At 39.7% G+C, this 11,778-nt stretch overlaps 1 pseudogene; it reads left to right on the top strand.

Annotated features, from left to right (window-relative positions):
* The first annotated feature begins 10,499 nt into the window (after nt 1-10,499).
* LOC126954386 (nicotinamide/nicotinic acid mononucleotide adenylyltransferase 1-like) lies at nt 10,500-11,350 on the top strand (annotated as a pseudogene).
* The last annotated feature ends 428 nt before the right edge of the window (nt 11,351-11,778 follow it).

The raw sequence follows: 11,778 nt of genomic DNA, 5'->3' as shown, positions 1-11,778 counted from the left end.
CTGGAGGCTGGAAGTCCAATATCAAGGTGCTGGCAGGGTGGGGTTCTCGTAAAACCTTCCTCCTTGACTCACGGACGGCTGCTTTTTTCCTGTGTTTTCACCTGGCCTTTCCTCTATACTCACGCATCCCTGGTATGTGTGCATCTCTCTCTTCTTAAAAGGCCAAAGTCCTGTTGGATCAGGGCCCCACCCTAATAACCTTTAACATTAATTACCTCCTTAAAAGCCCGATCTCCAAATATAATCACATTGAGGGTTAAAGCTTCAATATATAAATTTTGGGGGGACATGATTCTGTCTATAAATCTACAATATACTAGTAGAAATAAAAATTTATTCCAGATTGATCAAAGATTACATATGAAAGACAAAACTGTAAAACTTACTGCAAGTGGATGTAAGACATGAAACAACAGTTTTTGTACATTGGACATCAGGCAGCTCAAGACAGCAATTCCTGAGAAAATAGAAATTTACAAAGTAAGCCCCAGAATTGCTCCCAAATTAATGCTTAAAGGCAGCTTCCAGGCTGCAGTGCAGGAATGAGGATCTCAAACAGCCTGCAGGCTCCCAGTGTTAAGGGGACAGAGCTAAGGATTCGGAGTAGCCAAGGCAGCTAGAATTTGTAGGACTGAGTAGCAGAAAAATTGTTGCACAGAGAAGAGATCTGCACAGACAGAGCTCCAGATATCTGCAGAGGGTTCCCCTTGAATCTTCAGTTAACTATTGATCAGTGAATGTATATGCTGAGAACCAGAGAAAGAATCACCAGAAAGGAACAGGTGTGATAATCCCCAGAGATCACACAAAGGGCTATTGAAGTCAGAATGGAAAAAACTGTATTAGACAGGGCCATAGAGTACTCAGAAAGGCATTGCTTCACTAATGGGGCCAAATTGGCTCTAGACTAAATGCTTCTCTGTTCCCACCTGAATGACCTTAAAAGCAAGCATTGAAAATATCAATTTGTTTTTAAGTAGCTTAACTGCTTCTCAGAACAAAGTTCAAGAATATGTAAAGGAATGAAGAAATGTCCTGCAAGGAACAATATGAAATTCACAATGTCTGACATCCAATCAAAATTGCCAGGCATGCAAAGAAGAAGAATATGATCTATAATGAGGAGAAAAATCAGTCAATAAAAACAGACCTAATTAAATGGACTACAGCATTAGTGGACAAGGATGTTAAGGCAGCTACAAAAAGTATACCTCATATGTTCTGGAAGATAGAGGGCAACATGAGCATTTTAAGAAGAGATATGAAAGAGATTTTTAAAAAATATTTTTAAATTTTAAAAATGTGGGTCTTTTTAGACCCAAATAAAATTACTAGAGATGAAAAATACAGTCATTAACAAGAGTGATGCTGCAGAAGAAAAGGTTAGTAAATTTGAAGACATAGCAGTGGAAACTATTCAAAATGAAACACAGAGAGGAAAAAAGACAAAACAAACCAAAAAGCACAGTGCATCACTGAATATGTGACAATGTGTAATTGGAGTTTCTGAAAGAGAAAAGAAGAAGGAAGGAGGGGCATAAAAAGAATTGAAGAAATAATGGCTGAAAATACTCTAAATTTCATAAAATTTATTGAAATTTTATTCCAAATTTAATTAACAAAGGTCTAGTGGATTCTTTCTTTCTTTTTCTTTTTTTGAGACAGTCTCATTCTGTCATCCAGGCTGGAGTGCAGTGGCACGATCTCAGCTTACTGCATCCTCTGCCTCCTGGGTTCAAAAGATTCTCGTGCCTCAGTCTACCAAGTAGCAGGGATTATAGGCATGTGTCACCACGCCCAGCTAATTTTTTTTATTTTTTAGTAGAGATGGGGTTTCACCATGCTGGCCAATCTGGTCTTGAACTCCTGACTTCAAGTGATCCTCCCACTTCAGCCTCCAAAAGTGCTGGGATTATAGGCATGAGCCACCGGCACCCAGCCAGATTATTTCCTGAAGCCATTCAAGACAGTCATTAGAAACTACAGAAACAAGGAATCTGATTTTTTTATGTACCCACGAAAGACAGTAGTTTGTGATTAACTCAGAAAAAGAAAACGAGAGAGAGAGAAGTATACAAAAGATGGGAAGTGGCAGGTATCTCCTATTTCTTCAGAACAGACTTCGGGTGATTTAATTCCAACTCATTGATGATTTTAGATCTGGAACATCTCTGAGAGATCATCTCATTTAATTTCCTTGGCTTATACATTCAAGAACTGAGAATCAAGATATTAAATGACTTGTCCAAGGTCACATAAAATGTTAGTTACAGAATTGTCACTAGCACTTAAGTTCCTTGATTTCTAGTACTCTAGACTCTAGTACTCTAGAAGCACTCTAGGCTTTCCAGTCAATCAGAGAACAACAACAACAACAAAAATCCCTCTCTCTCTCTCTTTTGTTTTTGTTTTTTTTAACCCTGGGCCAACCATAGGGTACCCCCAATGTACAAGTAAAATTCTCTGATCACATTACTCATTTCAGAGAATAGCTATAAAAATGTGAATTTGCTTAGAGGATGGATAGTCTGGTTTTAACTGGCTGTGAGGTTTGGTTGAGCATCAATGAGAGAAAAGTACCTAGCAGTGGCTCTGGGGACCTGGGACACTATCACAGGACTGAGGGCAAAACTATTTTCTCAATAATGCTAAGACGCTATTTGCCTTTTCATACTCCCTCTTTTGTAAATACACAATGGAATGTTCCAGAGTCTACATGACATGTGATATCATAGCAGATTGAATGTACAAGCAGCTATGACACTATAACCATCTTCTATTGTTAGGCATTAGAAAATTTGCAAAAATGAAAATGCCATTCTTCTCACTATTTTTTTTGGAAAAATAATTTTTTCATAAAATATGTTAACATGTAATCGGTTTGTTATTGCTATTTGAAAATATATAAGAAATAAATATTTTAAAAGTTCCCTCAGTCTTCTAATTTAATAAATACTGATAAGTATAGTCCATATAAATAAGTGTTTCTTGGAGTCCTTGATAATTTTTAAGAGTGAAAAGAGATCCTGGCCAGTCGCATGGCTCACGCTTGTAATCTCAGCTCTTCGGGAGGCCGGAGCTGGCAGATCACGAGGTCAGGAGTTCAAGACCAGCCTGACCAATATGGTGAAACCCCGTCCCTACTAAAAATACAAAAAACTAGTTGGGCGTGGTGGTGCGTACCTGTAGTCTCAGCTACTTGGGAGGCTGAGGCATGAGAATCACTTGAACCCGGGAGATGGAGGTTCCAGTGAGCTGAGATCATACCATTGCACTCCAGCCTGGGCAACAGAGCAAGATTCCATCTCAAAAAAAGTCCTAAAACAAAGAAGTTTGAGAATGGCTATTATACCAGGTTTCCAAAATCATGCCGAAGAATTTATCTTTCACTATCAGGCTCGTTACTGAAGAGTTTTGAGCAGGGAAGTGTCATAATCAGAGTCAGGCTTCAGTGAAGACTTGCCTGGCAATTTATGGATGGATAGATAATGAAGAAGGGAATGAAAAAACAATCAGAAGGCTATAAAAGTGCAGTTGAGAATTGGGGAGATAATGGACTAGATATGAGAAGGAGGCAAAACGATGTAGCAGTGGAACTTATGTGAGAATGAGTGATGAGATTCAAGGGTCACTGGAGAGAAAAATGACCAATATGTTACCTAGATGACCAAAAGAGTGGCAGTGCCATTAACAAAAATAAAAAATCAAGAGGATGAGTTTTAAGTTTTGAGCTGCTAATGTTGAAGTAAAATTGTGACTATCACCTGCAGAGAGTTGGAAGTGTGGGACTAGAATTTAAGAAAGGTTAGTTCATGTTGGACAGATGGAGTTAGATGGTGTTTGAGGTTTGGGAAGCTGAAAAATTCCCCAGGGAGATGAGGGGGTGTGGGCTGGAGAAAGAGAGAGGGAACAAGAGACCCCATAGGGTCAATAGGGGAGGTGCCAATCCTAAAGGTAGAATTAGCACTGTGATTTTGCAATGCCTCTGAAACCAGGAGGAGTGCTTCTAGAAGGAGAAAGACGAGTTAATGGTATCCAGAAGCCCATAGGGGTAGGAACTAAAATAATTTCTGTGATGTCTCAGGAATCTTCAAATATAATTTTATTGGAGTGGGGGATGTGAGTCAAATTTCAGAGGGCGAAGGAATGAGTGTGGGTTGGGAAACTCCAAAAAGAAGTTTGACCATAAGAAAATAGAGTGAGAGAAAATGGTAACCAACCCAGAGAATGGATAAACTCTGAGGATGAAAACATGCAGGGAAAGAAAAAAAAAAATCCTACAAAAACTTACTGTTTGGAGTCAGAAAGAGGAAGCCTGAAAAGGAGGAAGGATTGGTTAGTGCCCAGGAAAACGAGATGGGCTAGAATTGGGGGGCGGGGGGGTGGTGCGAACAGGTAACAATGTCCAAGGCAGCAGAAGTCTAGGAACACCTGGGGAATATCAGGATCAGATATGCCCGGACTCCATTCCTGACAAAAACAAAACATGAAAAGCTTATATGCATAGAAAACTCCTGCAGGTTTTATAACAGTCAACTTTCACAAGTAGTTTCCTCTGAAAAGTAGGACTCATGGAGATTTCCTTTTTGTGTCTATTCTTCTGTATAATTGGAGTTTGGAATTTTTAAGATCACGAATCCATATTTATTTACAATTTAAAATATTCAAATTTTTAGCAATCTGTGTCAAGTTCAAAAATTTAAATAATTTGACCTTGAATGAGAAGGAAAAATTGAAGAAGGTATCTCTTACTATATATGTATAGAATTTCTTCATGTGCATAAACTTCTTTTATAATTTAAAAAATTGTAAGAGAAAATATTGTCATAAGGAAGAAAAATAAATAGTTGGTATTGTGTTCTATAACATTCACCTTTTAGTTCTGGGCAGGAGGATATAATGTCCCTACCCTCAGAGAATAAAGAGACAGGACATGATGCAAAATAGCTTCTAAATCCCAGCCCAGTGTACAGAGTAGAAACATCGTGGGACAAATTAAAAGAATTAACTCTAAAGCTACATCTAAAGCCTTTAAGGTGCTGTCATATGGTAGCCACTCAATAAATACTAGTTATTATGACTTGTCAAGTTATATTTATATTTAGTATATTATAAAATGTAAATGTAGTAGCCTTAGGCCTCTAATAATTCCATTAATATTTACAGAACCCAATGCCTGCACATGTGCCAGAGATGAGAAAATGAATGAGATATTATCCTTTCCTTAGAAGCTAATTGGCAAACAAAATATAAAAAGATATATAATAATGCAGGTCAGGGTATGCTGTGTTCCAAATATGTGATCCAGACAAAAGTGGTTCTGCAATTTGAAGATTAGAAAAATCACAGAGGACAGGAGCAATTAGGAAAAGCACTGCAGAGATAAGACATGAATGGACCTTGGAGAATATTAAAGGAGAGAAAAGGGATTCCTAGGGGGGAAAATGTGATGAACAGAGACTAGAAACAAAAAAGATGTGTGGTCTAAATATAATTTGTTATCCTGGATGGGATTCTGAAACAGCAAAAGGACTGTTGTATGAAAACTGATGTTTAGTCAAAAGTAATATACTGATATTGTTTTCTTAACTTTCACAAATGTATCATGATAATGTAAGATGTTAACATTAGGGGAAACTGGATAAAGAGTACACATATAGGAACTCTCCATACCAACTTTATATTTTTTTCTGTACATCTAAAAATTATTCCAAATTAAAATTTATCTTTAAAACTGTGCATGGTAAGTTCATGAACTAGTGAGTAAATGCATACAGCCAAAGCTCAGAATTTAGTTAGAAAGATGACAAATTAAGACGAACAGGTGGGTAAGTCCTAGATTGCAGAAGACTTTGAATGCCTGGCTAAAGATTTCTGATTTAATTCTGCAGTTCATGCAGTGTCATTGAAAGTAGCAGAGCAATGAGGTGTTTGAAGGATAAAGGAGCCTTGGAATAGGTGGCCCAGAAAGTCTTATGTCACAAGCATCATTGACTTCCATTTGTGCAACATCACGCTTTCTAAAAACCACCACAAATGGCACACTAACATATTCTCATTCATATTTTCCTCAGTTATTAAATGCTAATGTTCAGCAAAACTACCAGGTGATGGGAGAGAAGCAAACAATGTAGCCCTCCCCTCATGAATAATGAAGCCCTAAGTAATGATGATTTGGTCTCACTCAATATCCATAGTGCTAGAAGCAGACCTTTCTCTATGAAAAGTTAGTGTTGTGATGAGCTTCCACTTCTTTTACTGTCAGCCAAAAACAGTTCCTTGAAGGATATTGCTTCACTGTAGGACAAATCATTTAAAAGACCCTCCAAGTTGTGCAGATGTAAGGCAAACAGACAATCTTTGCCTGTGAGGGTTTGTGTGTAGGTGTAGGTGTCCAAAATGAGCATGTGTTTGTTGCTTAACAACATCTGCCTTTCTCCTTTGCATGAAACAGGGAGATTCATTGTTGGGTGTGCCAAGGTAGTCCAGTGGCAGGAAGAGATGCTAAGACAGACCAAACAAGGATTTATGGAGAAGACTTATGTGTCCAGCATGACAAGAGGCTGGGATTGGGTTCTTTTCTAGCCTTGGCCCACCTGGCTTGGTGCTAAGCATTGAAGGGAAAAATAGATGAGTGTGTGAATGTGATCTAAAATAGATGTGATCTCAGAGCTCCAGAGGGACACTGCCGGGGTGATGGGAAGAAGAGAGCTGAATCAGTAGGAGCATCACAGCAGCCACAAACAAATGTCCTGATATCAGAATGTGTGGGACCCATCTTTAACCTCATGTAGCAGAGACCAAGCCAAGGCGTTAGTGGATTGTTCATACTTCCCAGATTTCTCTTTCTTCCTGGCTTTTTGTAGGACTGATCTCCTTTGAACCGAGTAAGTTCCTAGTGTTCTTACCCAAGCAGGCTGGCTGCAGGAGGCCTTAGGAAATAAGTGGACTTCCTGTCACTAAGGGCAGGTGGTGATCAAGCAAGAAATTGAATAAATGTGAGGCAATTGTGTGTGTATTCCAAGCTAGCGAAGTGGATCATTCCAGATACACTATTGATGTGAATTTCTACAAAGTGAGTCATTTCCCCTATGGTCTTTTTTAACATTTCTTAAAGGTATTCCCACAACACCTGCAGTTCAGTGCACTGTTTTTGAGAATGTAAGAAGCAGAGTGCACAACCTACCTATGAGAAAAATGGACTCAGAGGATAGGAATGAGAGAGCTTCACGAAGAGGAAACCTGCATGTACTAGTCTGATTCTTTTTTCTGCTTGTGTAGGACACACTACCGTGCTGCCTGTTTGAAGCCACCTCACAGTATAATTGCAAGAGCCACTGGGACATTGGTCCCATGAAAGGAAGAGTTCTGTGTTGCTTATTGACCTATACCAGGGCCTGGTAGATGCTCAGTAAATATTTACTGAATAAACCAATGAATCTAGTGAACTAAGGGACATCAGAGTATCTAAATACTACAAAGTAGGATTGAAGACTGTTGATAGTTAATGTCTGTCCACTGAAAACACTATTCGGGAGGGAGAAATTTTCTGGGAGAAGATTGTCAGGAGGAAAGAATACATTAATACAAATACACAGGGGAGAAAGCTTATGTAATGGAGGGCTCCAGTCTAAGTCCCTTTAGGCTAAATTGAGCCAAGAGCATTGTCTTACTGATGAATATTCCTTTGTAGAGGAAATAGAGATCTTTGAGAAGTGGAAGTAAACCTCAATTTTCTGGGCCTGATGCCAGATATTCTAGCACATTAAAGATGACAGACAAAGGAGATGACACCTTAAGATTTATTCCAGATTGTATATTTTCCTCCATTTGTGGGTTAGATTGTATATTTTTCTCCTTTTGTGGGTCGAGAAAGTAATAGAAAATGTGGGGAAAGAAAGTTTCTGCTGTTCTCTCTATAATTTTAGGAGCTACACTATCTGGGAAGCTTGGGGTCTAACTAATCCTGTGATATCTAGACTAAGTAAGAAGAAATGGGTGGATGTCCAGGTAAAGGAAGATGGTAAGATGTATCTTGTCCAAGGGTTCTTGTAGCTGAGTATACACTAATAGTTGATTACCTCAAAGAGTAACTGAAAGGGCCAGGGTAGCTCTACTTACTGGGAAAGAGGGACATTTTATATTTGATTTGAAATGTTTGTTATACTGTCAGAAAATGCTATTGTTACAGATTTTCTGGGACTCTATACTACATTTTCCCCATTCTAATGGTGAGAATGACCTAGTAAGTCAACTGTATCTTGCCATTTATAATTTGGGAAGAGTTTTGAAAAGGCACAGGGTAGCTCTGGTCTACAAAGGTTATACCTCATTCAGAAAAAAATTGGAGGCACCCAGGTGCAGTGACTCACACCTGTAATCCCAGCACTTTGGGAGGTCAAGGAGGTGAGGAGTTTGAGCCCAGCCTGGCCAACATGGTGAAACCTCGTCTCTACTAAAAATACAAAAAATTAGCCAGGTGTGTAATCCCAGCTACTTGGGAGGCTGAGGCAGGAGAATTCCTTGAACCCAGGTTCAAGAGGTTACAGTGAGCCGAGATTGCACCCCTGTACTCCAGCCTGGGCAACACAGCAAGACTCCATCTCAAAAAAAGGAAAAGAAAAAGAAAAAATTTGAGGCTTTTCTGCAACAGCAGGCATTTCTTTTCTCTCTCTTTATTTTTTATTTATTTATTTATTTTTGAGACATGGTCTTGCCCTGTCACCCAAGCTAGAGTACAGTGACATGATTATAGCTCACTATAGTCTCAAACTCCTGGACTCAAGTAATCTTCTTGCCTCAGCTTCCCAAAGTGGTTGGGATTATAAGTGTCAGCCACCACTCCTGGTTAACTATAGGAATTTCAAAGCATAGGAGTTTGAAAGACTGAAATAGCTATGGGCTTCAAAAATCATGTGTGGGAAAACAAACACAGTTAGAAAATTTACTTATGCAGGGCTGGGTTCTCACTACTGTAAAAAAGTAGAGGTAAAATTTAACAGATAATAATGTTCTACAGTTTCTGTGCATTTCCTTTTTAATGAAAATACTATTTAGGTGTCTGCAAAGCAATTTTGATAATAGAATAACAGGTAGTGAGATCATTTTATACAATTAGCATAACTGACATTAAGGAAATGTAGATGGCACCAAGTGCAGGGGCTCACACCTGTTATCCTAGCACTTCAAGATTGTCTGAGGCCGGGAGTTCAACACAGTGAGACTCCGCAAAAATAAAGTAAAAAATTAGCTGGGCATGGTGGCACACACCTGTAGCCCTAGCTATTCAGGAGGCTGAGGCAGGAGGATCACTTAAGCCCAGGAGTTGAAGGTTACAGTGAGCTATGATCATGCCAATGCACTCTAGCCTGGGTGACAGAGTGAGATCTTAAAGAAAGGAACACAGAGAAAGACAGAGAGAAAGACAGAAGGAAAGAGGGAAGGGAAGGGAAGGGAAGGGAAGGGGGGAAGGGGGAAGGGGGAAGGGAAGGGGGAAGGGGGAAGGGGGAAGGGGGAAGGGGGAAGGGAAGGGAAAGGGAGGGGAGGGAAGTGAAGGGAGGAAGGGAGGAAGGAGGGAGGGAGGAAAGGAGGGAGGAAGGGAGGAAGAAAAAAGGGAAGGAGGGAGGGAGGGGGGAGGAGGGGAGGGAGGGAGGGAGGGAGGGGAAGGAAGAATGACCCATAGTTATCTTATGCATGTCTTTCTCCAGATGTAGAATCAGTCATTTCTCCAAAATGTTTTAGTTTCTTTAAATGGGGAATGTTATTTAGAGGTCACAATCTGGGTGTGAAAGACGTTCACTGCTATTGCATTGGTAATTGTTTGTAAAACTTTTTCTTCAAAAGAGCCAGGGAATATGTATTTTTAGACAAAGCACATCATGAGTTCATACTGATATTCTCAGTTCAAAATTAAGGTTAAAGTAGTTTTAATTAAACTGTTTAAATTTATATTTCTATTGCTTTTCTTTTATGTGGAAAAGCTTGGTTGATGACAATGTTAAAGTAATTACTTTTTATTACCCCGTCATATGTTGCTAATGATATGGATACATTCTGAGAAATGCATTGTTAGGTGATTTCATTGTTGTGTGAACATCATAGACTGTACTTACACAAACCCAGATGGTATAGCCTACTACACACTTAGGCTATATGCTGTAGCCTATTGTTCCTAGGCTATAAATCTATACAGCATGTTACTGTACTGAATACTGGAAAAGGTCCAGTAAAAATACAATAGGAAAAATATTTCCCTCACTGGCATCCTGGACATGGGTTGTCTCCAGGAGCACTCAGGACAGTGGACAGTGAGGGTGCAAGTTACAATTTGGATACAAAACCATTTTTCTAGCTCACCTTAGAGAAGACTGTTGACACACTAATTGGAATGGTTCCAATAGTCTACCTAGCAAGACACTTCAGATTCAAAGAATTTCCTTTGTAAAAGAAAGGGAGGCATCACAGTTTTCCATTTACATCAACAACTTCAAGTTCTAACCATGGAAAATTCAGAGAAGACTGAAGTGGTTCTCCTAGCTGTAGCTCCATCAGTCCTATCACCAACAGGCACCTCAGGTTGTTTGAGCTGGCCAAGGACTATATGAATGGAACACAAAGATATAGAATTGTCAAAGGCATGATCTTTCCTGTTGGTGATGCTTATAAGAAGAAGGGACTCATTCCTGCCCATCACCGGGTCATCATAGCCGAACTTGCCACCAAGAATTCCAAATGAGTGGAAGTTGATACATGGGAAAGTCTTCAGAAAAAGTGAAAAGAGACTGTTATGGTGCTAAAACACCATTAGGAGAAACTGGAGGCTAGTAACTGTGATCACCAGCAGAACTCACCTATGCCAGAAAGGCTGGATGGAAGAGGAGATGAACTGAACAAAGACAAGGTTCTAGTCAAAAAAAAAAAAAAAAAAATCCCTAGAGCCAAAATCAAAAGGTGCACCAAAGGTCAAGTTGCTGTGTGGGGCAGATTTACTGGAGTGCTTTGGTGTTCCTAATTTGTGGAAAAGTGAAGACATCACCCAAATTGTGGTCGACTATGGGCTCATATGTATTACTCGGGCTGGAAATGATGCTCAGAAATTCATCCATGACTCTAATGTGCTATGGAAACACCAGAGCAACATTAATGTGGTGAATGAATGGATCACTAATGATAGCTCATCCACAAAAATCCGGAGAGCCCTTAGAAGGGGCAGAGGGTTCGCTACTTGCTACCAGATCTTGTTCAAGAATGCATTGAAAAGCATAATTTGTACAGCTCTGAGAGTGAAGACAGGAATGCTATGGTCATCCTGGCCCCTTTGTAGAGAAATACTGCAGAAGCTAAGGCATAGAAATCCTCCAGCATGATGCTTTGCACTTCCCTTTTGAGTATTTGCAACAATCTGGGTGTTAGTGACAGGAAAAAGAAATTGTGATCCTGTTGCTTAAACTAAAGCTTGTAAGTTTAGTAAAAATCAGTGGTAAGGTAAAATCAGCATCTTTTCTTTTTTTAATTTTTACCAGAAGGTGCTAAGATGAATGTTTTCTGTATTTTTTTTTTTTCAGACAGAGTTTCACTCCGTCACCCAGGCTGGAGTACAGTGGCACGATCTTGGCTCACTGCAACCTCCGCCTCCCAGGTTCAAGCAATTCTCGTGCCTCAGCCCCCTGAGTAGCTGGGGCTACAGGCATGCGCCACCATGCCTGGCTAATTTTTTGTATTTTTAGTAGAGATGGGTTTTCACCATGTTGGCCAGGCTGGTCTTGAACTCCTGACCTC

This window comes from Macaca thibetana, chromosome 5, assembly GCF_024542745.1.
Source record: "Macaca thibetana thibetana isolate TM-01 chromosome 5, ASM2454274v1, whole genome shotgun sequence".
NCBI lineage: Eukaryota > Metazoa > Chordata > Mammalia > Primates > Cercopithecidae > Macaca > Macaca thibetana.
This window is presented reverse-complemented; position numbering and strand designations above follow the sequence as displayed.